General features: G+C 39.0%; 1 pseudogene across 1 annotated transcript in view; it reads right to left on the bottom strand.

Moving 5' to 3' along the window:
• LOC101290772 overlaps window positions 1-13,625 on the bottom strand; it is a 32,743-nt pseudogene extending 19,118 nt beyond the window's left edge. Inside the window, exons 1-10 of the transcript XR_184796.1 lie at window positions 12,692-13,625; window positions 8,287-8,316; window positions 7,653-7,913; window positions 6,555-7,517; window positions 5,861-5,968; window positions 4,972-5,781; window positions 4,159-4,398; window positions 3,095-4,053; window positions 1,227-1,368; window positions 266-1,102 (exon numbers count right to left, since the gene is read on the bottom strand). The product of XR_184796.1 is annotated as an uncharacterized LOC101290772 (transcript). The remainder of the gene's footprint in view (window positions 1-265; window positions 1,103-1,226; window positions 1,369-3,094; window positions 4,054-4,158; window positions 4,399-4,971; window positions 5,782-5,860; window positions 5,969-6,554; window positions 7,518-7,652; window positions 7,914-8,286; window positions 8,317-12,691) is intronic.
• Window positions 13,626-15,245: the final 1,620 nt, after the last annotated feature.

The raw sequence follows: 15,245 nt of genomic DNA, 5'->3' as shown, positions 1-15,245 counted from the left end.
TAACATTGACTGTGCATTTGATATGTACATTCCCTCAAGCCTTTTACCTAGAACTGGTATGTCTAACTGGATGTATTCTTTCTATCAACAAAAAAGTGAACAAAACTTTACCCCATCTAGCTACTTGAATTTGAAACCTAGTCATATCATTTATAAGGAAACTTAATAGAATAAAAAAGAAATCAGCGACTTGTATTAGTTGCAGTAGACACGGTGCTAGGCCATTTTTGGGTCACGGAATTAGGTGAAGGTGGTGGCTGCATACTTCTCATCTCAGCATCTTCAAATCCCCTCCTTAAATTTTCTGGAACATCCTTCCTGCTCTCAATCATCTTCAAAGTCTCCAAAACCTCACACATGGTAGGTCTCATGTTGTTGTCCTGCTGCAAACATTGAAATGCCAATTCTGCCACTAAAATTGTCATCCTTTTCACTTCATCATCTGACTCAAACCCAAGAGATGAATCTAACAGCTCATTGTATAAACCTTTTTGAATCTTGTCTAGCGCTAAGTTAGATAAATTGATTTCATCCCTCGGCCTAGTTATATCAACTGCTGGCATGGACGATATAAGCTCAATGAGGACAACCCCAAAACTGTAAACATCACTCTTGCTAGTTAGCTGGTAACATTGATGATACTGGGGGTCAACATAACCAGGGGTGCCTTGTGGAGCAGTTGAGACATGAGTGATGTCAAGGGGGAAATTCCGGGAGAGTCCAAAATCTGCAACTTTTACGCACAAATTGTTATCAAGAAGAATGTTGCTAGTCTTCACATCACGATGCAGGATATCAGAAGCATGGAGGTAAGACAATGCATTGGCAGTTTCTATGGCAATGCTCATACGAATAGGCCATGTGAGTAAACCGTGGTGTGCTAGGTCACCATGGAGATGATCAGCAACAGTGCCATTGGGAATGTATTCGTACACAAGGAGGAGTTCACGGCTGCGGCGTGAAGTACAGCCATAAAGGGCGACTAAGTTTTTATGGCGCAGGCGGGTAATAATTTCAATTTCATTCATAAACTGTTCCTCACGTTTGTAGTTGTGCTCGTGTAAGCGCTTCACTGCAACTTCTCGGCCATCTTTGAGTTTCCCTATGTTAGAAGGATCAAAGAAATGTCATTCAGTACGCTGTTATGGATACCTGCCCCTCAGTAATTATAAGATAGAAGTTTTTTGTTCTTTGTTTTGATAACAAACTGAATGCTGAACTCTTACCATGGTAGACAGTTCCAAACCCTCCATCTCCAAGTTCCTTTTTGCTATCAAAATGATTAGTGGCTTCTTCAAGTTCGTTGTAGGCGATGACTGAAAGACCAAAGTAGGCACCGTCTCCTTCTAGGTCTGAGTTTGAGTAGGGCTGAGAAGAAATGTTTCTTGAGAGGAAGTTCAAAGAAGCATTCCTTTTATTTTTTCCCAACAGAATGACTAAGCCTCCCGCAAGAAGTGCAGCACCTCCAATTCCAATGCCTAAACCTTAAAAGAGAGAGATTATTGTCATGACAAGAAAAAAGGAGTAAGGATCTGCTTAGAAACTTCATCTTTTGAGGCACTTGGGAATTATGTGTTTTCCATGTGTTACAATAGTGAACCAGTGATACTGATCTTACCTAGACCTAGCTTCCATCTCAAGCCATTTCCTGGACCTTAATATTGAAAAACCCACTGTTAGCTAAAACAAAGATAATTTATGCTTATGAAGTTTACATGACATGAAATGCTGCATATTTCTTGGAACATTTAAGGTAGAGAGAAAATAAAGGGAAGTCAGCATGTCATGTGAACTTTTAATTAGAATCTAATCTCTGGACATCTACTCCAGTATATGTACCTTTTCTGGAACATTCAAATTTTCCATCGACAATCAGGCATCTGCCTTGTCTTTTTTCAAAACAGTCGTAACATTCCTTGGTTACTTGCACTTGAAGGGAGAACTCAGTAGTCAATGCTAGAAGAGTAGATTTATTGGGAAGGATGGGAATATGAGAGATTGAACATGGTGGTGCCGGAATTGGTATACTTTTATTGTATGAAGTATAATAAGTATGCTTAGTATTGAAGCACCCTAAGGTTAGATCTGTACCAGGAGTTTCCAGAGCCAGGTTACATTTGAAGAGGGTCAGATTGTGTGTGAACAATAGATCAAAGAGTGGAGAGGGGCTGGGAAGACTCATATCCTTGAGAACTTCATCACTGCAGTGATCTATTGGCAAGGGGCTTAGTAGCTCTCTGTCGTTGATATGAACTGAATTTGTTTGAGAAATGCTATCGAATTCATGCCAGTATCCTCCCTCTATCAGTTGGATCTTCGGACGAGAAGGGTTGGAGCAATCAACTGTGTACAGCCCGCATTCAGGAGGATGTGAACTGTTTTTGAAAGGGAAATGAATATTACCTACTAGGTCATTACAGAAGTAGGATGGACAACTTTTTGTTCCCTCAACGTAGTGAAGAACTAGAAGATGACTGAGAACAGAGAACATAAACAAAGCCACCGGAGCCATCCAAACTTTCCAGCTGAACGAAGCACCACGAAAGAAACCTCTATGATTTCGGAACCAGACTGTTGGATCATATACTAGCAGTTTGAATTCTTCAAAGAATATTGAGCAAGTTCTCACTATACTTGGAAATTGGAAACAGAAGAGTTAGAACTATAGGTTGAGATGATTAAGACTTAGTTCTGAGTTTCTATGCTTGTTGACTGCTGTTATTCGGCCGGCTTTGAAGACTTGGCGTTTGAGAGTGTCTGTCTTTGTTAATATCCAATTTTAAAGACACAAATGTTGAATGAAGACTAGCTCAATAAAAAGAGAATAAATATAAATCTTGTAATATCATACATGTCCAAAATTGAATAGATAAATAGAATGAAGTGTACCAAAGTCAGAAAAACTCCAAGCCAAACTGCAAGGAGGTCTATTATGGAACACTATATGCAAACTATGAAATATGAACACAGATAGCAATTGCTTCTATTTGTTTACCCCCCAAAAAGAAGAAAAAAGAAAACAGCAACTCCATGAAGTATAAACCTATATTTACTTGAATCTGCAGATGCTGATTGATGAGTATCAGGCACTGACATTAGGTGTAGTAGAACTACTGCTAGTCCATTTTCCTATCACAGAATTTGGTGAAGATTGTGCCTTCGTGTTCTTCAACTCAATCCGGTCAGAATAGGGTGAAGGAGGTGGCTGTATACTCTTTCCCATCCCTGCATCACAGAATGCTGGGTTTAGATCCCTTGGAACATCGTTCCTGCTTTCGGTTTTCTTCAAAGCCTCCAAAACCTCACACATTGTAGGCCTTGCATCACTATCCTGCTGAAGACATTGAAAAGCCAAGTCTGCTACTGCAATTGTCATCCTTTTAACTTCATGATCTGACTCAAAACCAAGACATGAATCCACCAGCTCACTGTATAAGCCATTTTGAATCCTGTTTATGGCTATGTTTGACAGATTGATTTCCTCCCTGTGCCTCGTTATATCAACTGCTGGTAATGATGATATAAGCTCAATGAGAACAACCCCAAAGCTATAAACATCACTCTTGGGAGTTAGCTGGTAGCATTGGTGATACTCTGGATCAACATAACCAGGAGTCCCTTGTGGAGCAGTTGAGACATGAGTGGCATCAAGGGGGAAAAACCGGGAGATACCAAAATCAGCAACTTTAACAGTGAAGTTGTTGTCAAGGAGAATGTTGGTAGTCTTCACATCTCGGTGTACTATATCCGAAGCATGTAGGTAATACAATGCACTTGCAGTTTCTTTGGCAATGCTCATGCGTATAGGCCACGTGAGTGAGCCTGTGGCAGCTCGGTCTCCATGGAGATGATCAGCAACAGTGCCATTGGCAATGTACTCGTATACAAGAAGGAGATCACGGCTGTGGCGTGAAGTACATCCATAGAGGGTAACTAAATTTTTGTGGCGCAGATGGGTAAGAATTTCAATTTCATTCATAAATTGTTCTGCACGTCTGTAGTTGTGCTCGTATAATCGCTTGACTGCAACTTCGCGGCCATCTTTGAGTTTGCCTGAATCAGATGGACCAAAGAGGTAAGCACATGGTGTTCAAATTACTTGCCTAATATAGCTTGAAGGAAAAGAAATTAGCAGAAACATAGAATGCTTGCTCTTACCATGATATACAATTCCAAAACCTCCGTCTCCAATTTCTTTCTCACAATCAAAATGATTAGTTGCTTCCTCAAGTTCTTTATAGGTGAAGACTGGAACACCAAGGTACACGCTGCGCCCTTCTAGGTCTGAATTTGGAGTGTTCCTTGATAATACCAAGTTTTTAGAAGCACATTTTTGTCTGTAACACCACAGAATAAAGAAGCATGCTGCAAGAAGTGTTGGTACTCCAAGTCCGATACCTAAAGCATGCAAATGAGAAAGATGAACTTTGAAGCAGATGACTAAAGAATGGAATAAAATACCCTTCATAGTTTATTACACTGGTTGCTTGAAGGAGACAGTTGAGTTTGATCTGGGATTGGGATGTGGCTAGATTTTCTACTCCCAGTATTTACTACAGTTTACTGCCTTCTAGTGCCGAAAGCTAACAACAGATGCTTTTAAAACCTTTAGCCAGGGATCATGGGGACGAGAATATGCTCAGTTACAGCTTACAAGCTCTTAGTGACAATTCATATTGGAAAGAACTATGGTGTTATTCAAAGCTTTTCATATCATGACATGATACTGTTTAATTAATCGAGTTGAATGAAATAGATTTCAATTGAAGAGATATTGTTCTTACCTAGTCCTAGCTTCAGCTGCAAGTTTCCTCCTGCAGGTAAAATGGTTGTTACTTGTTAGATAAGAAAAGAAGACAACAAAAACAGATGACAATCATATGAAAACTCTTTGGATCAACGAAATTGCAAAGGCATGACATAGAAAGAACAAAGGTTGATTTTTTGGCGACTAAACTTGTGTAGTTGTACCTGTTGGTGGACTTGGTGCAGGACTTGGTGCAGGACTTGGAGCAGGACTTGGTGCAGGTAAACAAGTAGTTTCTGTTTCTTCCTCGTGTACCTGGCAAATGCCTCCTGTTGCAATGCGTTCATAACATTCTTTGGGTACTGTCACTTGAAACCGGAAGTTAGGAGAGATGAAGTCAGGAGCGAAATTAGAGGAAGGTTGATTCGAAAGATTCCAACCCGTAAGAAGAGGGAGCGAAACAACTGAGCACTGTGACCGAGGCCAATAAGGACTTTGTACATAGTTGGAAGAAACATAATAATAATAATATCGATGGATAGGGCTTCTGCAGCCGAATTTAAGATCCAGATCCTTATAAGAAGTTGTGTTCATCAGGGGATTGCTGCATTTTAACAGGGTCTGATAGTGTGTGATGAACACTTTAAATGGTGGAGAAGGGCAGATAAGACTTAAATCCCCAATGCTTTCATCATCGCAAGGTTTACTTGCCAAGCGCTCTCGAAGCTCTTCGCTGATGATCACTGAAACATTCGAAATAGTATTGTTGGAGAGGCTTGTAATTTCATGCCAGTATCCTCCCTCTTTAAGTTGGATCTTCGGAGGCACTTCAGAACAATCAACAGAATACAATCCGCATTCGGGAGGTTGTTCCTTAGACTTGAAGGGGAAAGAGAGGCTGCCAAATACATCATTACATAAGTAGGGTTGACAACGTGTGTAGTTTCTGTCTTCTTGAGCAGAGTGAAGAACAGCAAAACTAGTGAGAAGAAATGAAATAAACAAAGTGACTGGAGCCATCCTAGAATTCTCAGCTGAACAACCACAAGAAAGCTGTTGAAGAAGAGTTCTTTTAAGATGTTGGTAAGTAAAGTTTGTAACACGCTAGCTTACTTGACTTGGAAATTGGTGATGGAAAGACTTGGAACCTTTCATTGGAAGAGGTAGTTTCCTCCTCATCTTCAACATTGACTAGTACCAGATAGACCTTAGGTCTTGACTCTTCAAAAACAATGACACAAGACTTCACTGTCCATTGATATAAGCTAGCCTGCTTCTAGTCTGAGTTCATACTCAGACATAGATGAGCTACAGTGTTGTCATTATTCTCTCAATACCTAGCAATTATTCAAGTAATTCTCTTCTGACTGAAAACTCGTAGAAAAAATCCAATTCTGTATGAGACTAATCAAACTTTGTCATCCTACAAAAAAAAAAAAAAAAAAAAATACAAACTTTCTTCAATCACAGAGTGATACAAACTTATCATCTTTCGCTATCACAGTCCAAGAGGACTAAGTTTAGTAGATTGAGGATGTTAGAAAAACCATAAGTATGTATTCAAAAGGCTAGGCCAAAGCCAAAACTCCAGGTTCTAAATGGAAAATCTTGGTCTGATATTTAAGCAAAATATGGTTATATGAACACAAGGACAGTAACTCCATTTAATATACACATTTCCCGTGCCTTACCTAGCAGTGATGTGCCTAATTGGATATGTTTTCCTATTACTAACAAATCAAGTAGACGAGTAGATATCATATTTAACCCATCTAATTGATATGGGAGTTCAATAGAAATCAGCAACTGGCATTGGGTGTAGTAGACCTAGTGCTAGGCCAGTTTTGGGTCACGGAGATCGGTGAACATGGCGGCTTCATGTTCTTCAACAACTGAAGCTCATCACATTCTGGTGAAGGTGGTGGCTGTATGCTCGTTGTCATCTCAACATCATCAAAGACCTTCGGATTCTGTGGAACATCTTTTCCACTTTCAATCATCTGCAACGTTTCCAAAACCTCAGACATGGTAGGCCTTGCATCATTGTCCTGCTGCAAACATTGGAAAGCCAACTCTGCGACTGCAATTGTCATCCTTTTAACTTCATGATCTGACTCAAAACCAAGACATGAATCTACCAGCTCACTGTATAAACCTCTTTGTATCTTGTTTATGGCTATGTTAGACAAATTGATCTCATGCCTATGCCTAGTTATATCAACTGCTGGCAGAGATGATATCAGCTCAATGAGGACAACCCCAAAACTATAAACATCACTCTTGCTGGTTAGCTGGTAACACTGGTGATACTCTGGGTCAACATAACCAGGGGTACCTTGTGGAGCAGTAGAGACATGAGTGACATCAAGGGGGAAAAGCCGCGAGAGCCCAAAATCAGCAACTTTAACAGTAAAGTTGTTGTCAAGGAGAATGTTGGTAGTCTTCACATCACGATGCACAATGTCAGAAACATGGAGGTAAGACAATGCATAGGCAGTTTCGATGGCAATGCTCATACGAATAGGCCATGTCAGTGAACCACGTTCTGCTAAGTCACCATGGAGATGATCAGCAACAGTGCCATTGGGAATGTATTCATAGACGAGTATGAGTTCACGGCTGCGGCGTGAAGTGCAACCATAGAGGGAGACTAAGTTTTTGTGGCGCAGACGAGTGAGAATTTCAATTTCATTCATAAACTGTTCCACACGTTTGCAATTGTGCTCATATAAACGCTTGACTGCAACTTCCCTGCCATCTTTCAGTTTGCCTATATTAGATGCAGCAAAAAGGCGTAGTAAGATGATGCAGATAGTATTAAGCTTCATTCATCTCTTTAGTTTTGCCTAATGGAGCTGATATATTATTTTGTTCTAAACAAGACAAATACAGAATGTTCTCTTACCATAGTAGACAGTTCCAAAACCTCCATCTCCAAGCTCCTTTTCACAGTCAAAATGATTAGTGGCTTCTTCAAGTTCCTCGTAGGTGAAGACCGAAACACCAAAGTAGGCATTGCCGCCTTCTAGGTCTGATTTCGAGTACGGCTGAGAAGAAATGTCCCTGGAGGGTACGTTTGAAGAAGCGAGCTTTTTTTTGTAACGCCTGAAAAGAAAAAAGGATGCTGCGAGGACTCCAAGGAGTGCTGGACCTCCAAGTCCAATACCTATTGCATACAGGTGAAAGAGGTCAAGCTTCTAAACCAAAGGAATGCATGGACTACAACAAATCAGTTGTAAAAGTACTATACATCACTGGTTACTTGGAGAGAAAATTGAATCTGATGAAAGGTATGTTTTAAAGCCTAGGTAAATTTGTTTCTCGAACGTGTTCAGGAACTTGAGGACTGAAGAAAGGAGGCATCATAAGTGGACTACTTGAAATTTTGAGTTATTCAAAGTGTGTCCATTCTATGATATACTTAGCAGAGTAATCCTCTCACGGAGGCACATGGGAATGATTTGGTTTGCATGGATTCAAACACTTGTTACTATGCTATCCATAACAATAAGATATTTAATTGAAGAGATCTATCTTACCAAGTCCTAGCTTCAAATCCTGATCATTTCCTGCAACAAAGCAAAAACTGTTGTCAGCTAAAGAAGAGAAGATTTCAGTGGCATAGATAAACATTCCATAATAAGAAGATAAATTTATCGTACAGTTAGTCCCTACAATAAATTACTTCCTATTTTCTGAAGAATACCACTGGAGAAACGGCAATGGAGTATGGCAGGACCGCAGGACAGAGCAAGACAAACGGTGATGTAAGTGCGGGAAGCATCTACATTTATGCACAAAAATTTCGATGCATTTACCTGCTTTGTCACATTTGTATACTCCCTTCTCATCATCCCAGCATTCACGACGGTAACAGTTGAGCTCTCCAGAGTAATCAAAGCATTTACCTCCAGTAGTATAGCACTGAGTACACTCTTTGGTAAATTGCACATGAAGGGGGAATTTAGCAGTCAATGCTGAAAGATTATAAACATCGGAAGGAGAATGTGGAAGTATGGGGATATGAATGGCTGAGCAGTCTAAACTATTATCTGATACAGTATAGTAAGTATAATTTTCACTCCTGCAAGCATAGTTAGGATCCTCGTAAACAGATTTGTCCCGGGTGTTGTTGCATCTGTACAGGGTGAGGTTGTGTGTGGATATTTCGACGATAGGAGTAGAGTGCATCGGAAGACTTAAAAAATTGAAAAGATCATCATCACAGGTATCTTCTTTTAAGCTCTTTATGCGCTCCTGAAGCTTGCTGTCATTGATAGAAACGGTAAGCAATTGACTGATGCTTTCAAATTGAAACCAGTATCCTCCCTCTTTGAGTTGGATCTTCGGACTATGGGGGTCAGAACAATTAACAGTGTAATATCCGCATTCAGGGGACTTCTGCGTTTCATTTTTGAAGGGGAAGGAGATCTTGCTTACTATTTCATTACAGAAGAAGGCTGGACAACTCTCAGCAGAGTAAAAAACCAGAAAATGAGTGAAGACATAGAGAATAAACACAGCTATGGTAGCCATCCAACAAGAACTTCCAGCTGATCCTAGAAGGCTACCACTAAAAGAAAAACACCTACTTCTCTACTTCAGAACATGACTGATCAACTGTTTACTTCAATTCCTTAGTTCTACACTAACATATTGAGTCAAGAGTGCTCTGTTTTTTTTTTTTTTGAACAAGAGTCGGAGTGCTCTGTTTAACACGGTATTTGACTTAGGAATTAGACAGGAAGACTTGGAACAAGATGTGGGCACCGACCTCAGGAAAAGCTTGACAAACACTCTGCTGATTGGCTGGCTTAAAGCCTTTGCATGAGTGAGTTTCCTTCCCAACTTCACCATTGACCCAGATCACTAGGAAGACTTGACTAACTCCTTGACTCTTCAAACCATGATATTATTCAAAATGAAATAATGGCCGTAAGAAAAAACCCTCACAAGTTGCAACTCCCTCGAACCACTCATATTACGGCAGACGTGAACCTTGCTTTGGGGATCTTTTAGGTATTCCTTAGTGTGAACAAGCCGTAAAAATCATCGATTCTGGTCATAACGTTTACTGCAGGGAATGCTCATATAAGGTTCTCTCTCATCATAAACTAATATCGACAGCGACAGTAACATAGTGTTCCGAAATATTGAAATTTTCAGTCTAAGAAATGTTTGATACCAAATTACATTACAAGAATATCAACAGTTGCATTAAGAAAACGTAATACAGACGTGAATGATGCCCAATTGTCATGTTCTGGCGGTTTTGATGGGGCAAGTAGGAAAGGGAATTGGAGGATAACGTGTTTATAAGGGTGGTGTTAGTCATAGATGAAGGAAAATCATTTGTCATTTCTTTATATATAGTGCCCTCTTGCCTGGGGCTTCTTCAATCTAATGGAGATTTATTCTCTTCTCTGGTTTGAAGCTAAACGGAACGAAACCTTTACTAGATGAACGAAATGTATAAAAGCCTTCGCTGGTTCTTGAAAATTAGATTGAAAACAATAAGGCAGAATGTCATCCGTCATGATGAGACTAAACAGATGGGCTTGTTAGAAAGCACATCCAGAACTGGAACACTGCCAACCTTTTCTCCTACTTTGTTGCACTTATTCAAATGTTATGACTCTGCAACCAACATTCTGAAGACTAGGTTTCATGAACTCAATCTCTAGTGAGTCTAGTCTTGAAAAACCTCATACTTCCTTCACTAACTTACTATCAGAAATTGCTTAAAAGTTTAATTAAATCAAACAACCGCGGTTTGAAGAAATTAGCAATCCAACAAACCTGATTGGATCAGTCAGAGTTGAAGAGTATCAGGAACATCCGAACATGATATCATAAAGAATTGGTTTGCTGGAAACTCAAAATTATACTGTTTCATTCTAGAAGAACCTGCTATTTATAGGTGCTTGCTACCGAGCCAAGGCAGAAGCTTTATATACTAACCGTATCCCGACAACCTTAGGCCATCTCCAGAAATAGAGGTTATAGGGCAAAATCCTAAATTTTGATTTTATTTTAGTCTCCAACAACAAATCTGAAAAAAGCTAAAGGGCCATCCATAAAAAAGCCGAAGGGCCATCAAAAGGGCTAGACATAGCCTTTTGGCTAGCCTAGGCCAAAGCAAAATGTGGTCCCAAATCAGATTGAAAAACTATAGTTTGCATATGAGTTGATTGATGATGACCCAAATTATAACAATTGTCAACTTTCTATTAGATGATTTTATTCTCATCTCATTACAACGGCAAATTCTCCTGACTTAAAATCAATGCTATGTAATTAATTAATATGCAATAAATGGTTGATATCTTATTGTGTTAATATATTCACAAACAATGCAAAAAGTTTATTTAAGAATTAATGTGACGACGAAACCATAAAATATTAGAAATGTCAAAAATTTGGTCTTTCATACTGAAGATAGTTTAGTACTTTATGAATAAAAAACAATATTTTTAGAGCTAAATTATAGCCCTGACCCCAATGTATCCCTCTCCTACGGGAGATGGCCTTAGAAATCCTTTACTAGCTTAATACTGCAGGACATTACTCAATTGTTGCCTACTTGTCTTCACTAATGCATTGTTGCTCAACTCCTAAGTCAGAATTGACACGAGCGATGAGTCCACCTTCACTTATTGACATAGGTGAAGCTTTGAGATGATCTTGAAACTAAATATCAGTTCGAGAATCGTATAGGCATTGACCAACAGAACTAAAAGTACTACACTTTTAGTTGTCACTGTATAAATGTCAAGATAAAACAAGCCAAAACATACTTTGTATTCCTAATTCAATCTAAAAAGGGTCTTCTCATTACAAGTTTCTACAACCCTTTTGAGTTTTAAACACAAGGAAGACTTGAAGTTAATGCACGTCAATGGCACTCAGAATTCGTATGACTCAGTCTCTCTGCCTTTAAACAGCACAAAGTCATCGAAACTCATCATGCATTCCAATTGCCAAATGAGGTAAGAATCTTCATCATCAAGTTACTTTCATTCCTAGAAAGTCTCTTGCCACTTCTGAATTCCTGCAGTATCTCAAACTTTATGGGATAAACTATTGTATCGGCGAATTAGCTGGTTAATTTTCAGGAGTCTTTAGGTAAAAGATACAGTCGCACCTAATAGGGATCAATATACAACTGGCAGAGATATAGTTCGTAGGGGTTTTGGTCAAGAATGGCTGGTGAGGGATGACCAGCAGATTGGTGGCATTGAATGTGACTCATAGGCTCATAGCAGTAGGTGTAAAGTTTTAAACTCTAATCTCTCCACAAAATTACTTGTTCTTCCTTAAACAAGATTTGGTTTAGTTATTCTCTAGAAGAAATGGTCTGGTATGTTGATGTGACTGCACAGTGGAAACCGGAAGATTTGGTTTTAGCACTTTTTCTTCATTCTGTGATCCACAAATGGCTGACTACGTGTGACATAGAAACCAAAAGGTTGAACAAAAATGGGAGGCATTAATTAGATATCGATTCCCACTAGCTAGGTGCACTAATTGGTAAGGCCTACCTACACCGGAATCCATCCATATCTCTTCAGTATCTCAAAGGTGCTGTCCTTATCGAAAATTGATGTACTAGTTAACCTCTGATACTCACAGTTCTAATCTAACCTCTTTTTATATTAACAACCATTTATTTGATTCTCAATTATTATGAATAATTCTCTTTCGTTTCTTTCTCCTAAACCAGTAAATCCTAATGCTCTTGTTAGCTAGCAAGTTGATGATTCACTACTCAAGAGCCGCCTGGTTTACTAGTTAGACACTTAGACTAACAGATCTAAATGTATTGCATGAATTAGACACCTCCCTAGCATCAATGGCAGTAATAATCTGTCTAACGATGAACTGAAAACATTCATTAAAAAGGAAGAACAAGAAGCAAGACACATAAAAAGGACTAACCTTTACCTTTACAGCTGACAAGATGAGGCCTATCTGGGCAGAAACAGCGGAAATGACGGGACTCGGAATCAAAACCACACTTGCCTCCACTGTCCTCACACCGGCTGCAGTTGCTTGCTAACCATTTCAGCTTAAACCCTCTTTTCAAAACCTCTTCAATATCCAACTCATTAGTTGCATAATCTTCAACCGGAATTACCACCACTTCTCTTCCACACTTGTCAGACACGTTAGCTAACAATTGTTGTTGATCCCCAGGCAGCGCCAGAACTGAACTACTATTCGTCCTAGCCATTGTTTGCTTAAAGCAACCGATTTTGTACTCATCGGAAAACGACTCATCAACCAAAGCAGAGTTGCAATCATATAGCAAAACGATTTCTTTTTGGTTCTCAACAAGGTCATACTGATCAGTAGGAAAGGTTAAGTTTGGACTGATGGAATACAAACCGATGTGTTTGAGTTTGAAAGTGCAGCGTTTGAGACGACAAGAGTCTGGTGTTGGTAACTGATATTGTGGACCAAGTACTCATCTCCAGCCAACTGAAGAGTAGGGTATCCATCGATGCAGGAGAGTTGAAACCCCGGGAAGCCGCAGTAGGGTTCTTGCTGGCCTGGAATGAAGAACGGAAAGCATATGTTTTGGCCGCCACAAGTCTTGGGCACACTGCAGTTTTCAAAGTGAAAATCCACAGCAAATGAGGTTTCTGATATGAGAAAGAAGATGAGAACATAGAGGTTTATAAATGGGGGAAAGAATGATAAGTAATTTTGATGATTCATTTGGGAGTTTGCAATTGTTGGGAAAGACAACGAAGAAGAAGAAGCAGATGATGATATCAATATTGAGATTTGTATATGAAGAAGGATGTTATATTTGACTTGATGATAAGGCTATTCAGGTCCTTGGCAGCTCTGGACAGTTGACACTTGATTGGTTTGAGCCATATAATCTGCCTCACATCTTAGACTCTTTGAATTTAAAGCTGGGTGGTGCCTAAATATTAAGTCAATCAACTTTGAGTACTTGACCATTCCTATTTATTCAATTCAACTCTCTGTTACATAGGGCCAAACGTCACACGGCAAATGATACAATTTCAAACTGGGAGATTAATCCTATGATTAGCATGAAGAAAATGAGAAATTGATCTATGTTACAGATATTAATATCCAAAGTATAATCTGATTATTGAATTAAAAAAAAAAGAGAAAGCAGCAGCAGCTACCTAAGCAAAGGATTTGGTCACTTATGCACCATATATTATGTAAACAATCACATCACATGATGCGTGCATTCTGTACCTGATCATTTTTCTCCATACTGGTTTTAGGATGATGAACTTAGCAATCGTCAATGCTTTTCAGTCTGCAATTTTTAGTTCAAATTCCCAAATCTCTTAGTGTACAAATGCTTTGGAAATAGCCACCAAACTCGAACCCACCATGTGAAAGAATTATTACAAGCACAAGGTTCCCAAGATGCAAGATTTGATATTGCCTCTTCTTTATTCTCTTGTTAGTTGTTCTTGTGTTTCTCTTGCATTTTCTTCCTCTATTTCTTAAGCAATAAAGTTGTGTTATTGGACATCACCGATATACTGATCAAATGCAATTAGAAGAATATGGCATAGGATGTTTGTGATCGTTTGCTTATCCACCACGGGTATTTTAGTTTGACATATTAAATTTGTAAGAGTTACGAATTACCGATAACAATATAGTTCGTTTAAGTATCGAATGCATACATATTCTTTTCTCTTCACCTTTATGACCTCTAATGATGGCCTTAACAGTTGTTTTGTATTGTCGACTTAATTGATTTTCTGCTAAATTGAGTAAAAAAATCGATTCGACAAAAACCACGACTCTCTTTAGCATTTGTCTAATGCTTTAACATTTACTAATTCGTGACGTTTTAATATTTACTAATTCTTCATTACACACCCATTTTAATTTTTTTTTTCTTTCTATTTATTCGTGTAAGAAATCAAATGAGTAGGTAGGTACACATGACACAGTGTATGAGTGCCCCATTCATAAACACAAGTCACCAACTTGAGCTATGATATGTGTCGTACCAAAGATGGTACTGTATGTATATATTGACGCCAGCCCAACACCAATTCCCAGCCCATTTTAGCTAACAACGAATTACTCTGTTGGGAACAAAAACAATTCTTCCCACTTCCGATTTACTTCCAGAGAGTTCTTGCTTTCTTCTTTCAGACAGCTTTGCTGGGCTTCCCTTCCGGTGATTTTTCCTGAAACCATTGTGAAATTTAATCCTGCAAGTTTGCAACTTTCTGAGGTTTCTTTTTCCTTCAAGCTCAGATTTTTATGCCATTGTTTGTGTTTCTACCGATTATGTCAATATGATTTCATGCATTACCATGTTTCTTCAGTCACTAAACCCCAATATCACAAAATGCATCGTTTTTTAGGCTTTTAGTTCTTGTAAAAGTGCATGGTCATGGGTCCAGAAAGATTTGATGATGAAAGCACAGCTGAGCTCATTTTGCTGAACAAGTTCTTTTCTTTTTGTCCCTGAAAATCTTGT

Source organism: Fragaria vesca, linkage group LG5 (genome assembly GCF_000184155.1).
Source record: "Fragaria vesca subsp. vesca linkage group LG5, FraVesHawaii_1.0, whole genome shotgun sequence".
Taxonomy (NCBI): Eukaryota; Viridiplantae; Streptophyta; class Magnoliopsida; order Rosales; family Rosaceae; genus Fragaria; species Fragaria vesca.
This window is presented reverse-complemented; position numbering and strand designations above follow the sequence as displayed.